This window comes from Hyaena hyaena, unplaced genomic scaffold (assembly GCF_003009895.1).
Source record: "Hyaena hyaena isolate Hyena2069 unplaced genomic scaffold, ASM300989v1 scaffold_207, whole genome shotgun sequence".
NCBI lineage: Eukaryota > Metazoa > Chordata > Mammalia > Carnivora > Hyaenidae > Hyaena > Hyaena hyaena.
This window is the reverse complement of record NW_024080836.1, coordinates 1,035,583-1,037,525: the sequence shown is the minus strand read 5'-3', so window position 1 is coordinate 1,037,525 and position 1,943 is coordinate 1,035,583. Positions and strand designations below refer to the sequence as shown.

Genomic DNA, 1,943 nt, shown 5'->3' with positions numbered 1-1,943 from the left:
AAAACATAGTGTTACATCTAGCAAATGTGAGGCTACTTTCTATATATTTTGATTTGGATTAAGTATTGCCTCATAGCTCCAGGCATGATTCTTATGCATGTTATAAACTTTGCAATCTGTCAATGCTATAGAACAAGCTGAGTTATTGCTAACACTGTTTCAACACCCAAGAGCTCCCTTCCAATTCTTTCTGAAATATCTCACTTTAAAAAAAAATAATGTTAGCGGAAGTTGAGGAATTTAAAAAGTGAGTTGGTAGAACATGCTAGTAGGAGTTTTGGAATACAATCCTTCCATTCATGAGTTCTATACTTCAACTGACATTGGCTGTAGAAGTCTAGCAAAAAAACAACAATAAATTACTTAGTTATTACAGCATTAGCATGCCTTTAGATTTCAAAGCCCAGGAATTCAGTGAAGCTAGTCATTTTACAATTACAGTTTTATTAGTGGCAATTTGTAATCCCATATCTGTAGGAAACTTTGGAAAATAATTTTATAATTTTTAGTTGCTTCATCAATAAGATGGTGATAAATTATTATGATATTTTTAAATAATATGAGGTTATTATTTTATTTATTTATTTTTAAAGATTTCAGTTTTAAGTAACCTCCACCTCCAACCTGGGGCTGGGAACCTAAAACCCAGAGATGAAGAGTTACAGACTCTCTCCGGTACGGCTGAGTCAGCTAGGCACCCCCAATTAGTATGATAGTCTTTGTTCTAAGGTTTGAATTATGAATAAATAAGAAATTATTGTACTCTACAAAAAAAGTCTAACTAATAGGTAAGAATTATTCAATGTTAAATCTGAGAAAGAACTATCCATTACATTTATTGGAAAACTCAACACTTAAAAAATAGGATTGTCAGATTTAATAAATAAAAATCCAGGCTGCCCAGGGGCTGGACTTGTGGTGGTGCAGGCTGGGATCTTCAGCCTGGGTCGTCCTTCATGCCCGCACATCTGCCAACAGGATTCTGCCCTGCTGCACCATGTGCCCCTCACTGCCCCTCACGCGGCGTCAGCTGTCGTCAGGCTTCACACTGCATCCACCCCACCGTCCAGCCTCTGAGGTGCGGCAACACACCCAGGGAGGCAAAGCTTTGGTCGTGTTCCTAAATAATGACATTAACGAAAAAAAGAAGATACAGAACGAAGCATTAAGTCCCTCCCCAAGATGTCTGGAGGTTGGGAGCTGGAAGTGAATGGGACAGAAGCCAAATTAGTGTGGAAAGTTACTGGAAAAAAAGATCAGCCACTTTCAACATTCACAGTAGCATCCCACCAACATCTGATGGGGAGAAGGAGTCCTCCCTAGGGCAGAAAGTTGAAGAACAGGAACCTGACTTGACGTCCACTCCTAATTTCCTGGTTGAAGCTATGAAGAATGCTGGTAAGAAGGTCCTATTGCTGGACTGTCACTATCCAGAAGATGAGGTTGGGCAAGAAGAGGAGGAAGATAATGACATTTTCTCCCTCAGGGAGGTGAGCTTTCAGTCCATTGGTGAATCTGCGTGAAAGTACGCAAATTACACACTCAACACGGATTCTCGGGACTACGCCTTATATTGACCACCTGATGGATTGCCTGGCAGACAGAGGGGCAGATAACATTTTTGCAGGTGGGGCTCAGCACTGCCTTGGAGCATCAGGAATACATTGCTTTTCTCGATGATCTCAGAAGTTTTGTCAAGAGCCAGTAGAGCAGACAAGACGTTGAACATTTTAGATTTACGGTAGGCTTTGGCCAGGGAACAAACCTTTGAAGCCAGACACACATGTACTCTGAGGTGGTTTTCATCTCATTCATTATCATTGAAAATCATCCAACTTAAATCATTTCCATTGCCCTCTTAGTTACTATTCATTTATTTCTTCTCTACAAAAATGTTATTCCTAGATATTTGTATAACATAATGGACAATAAAATTTATTTAT

General features: G+C 39.5%; 1 pseudogene; it reads left to right on the top strand.

Annotated features, from left to right (window-relative positions):
• The first annotated feature begins 997 nt into the window (after window positions 1-997).
• On the top strand, window positions 998-1,708 carry LOC120238314 (annotated as a pseudogene).
• The last annotated feature ends 235 nt before the right edge of the window (window positions 1,709-1,943 follow it).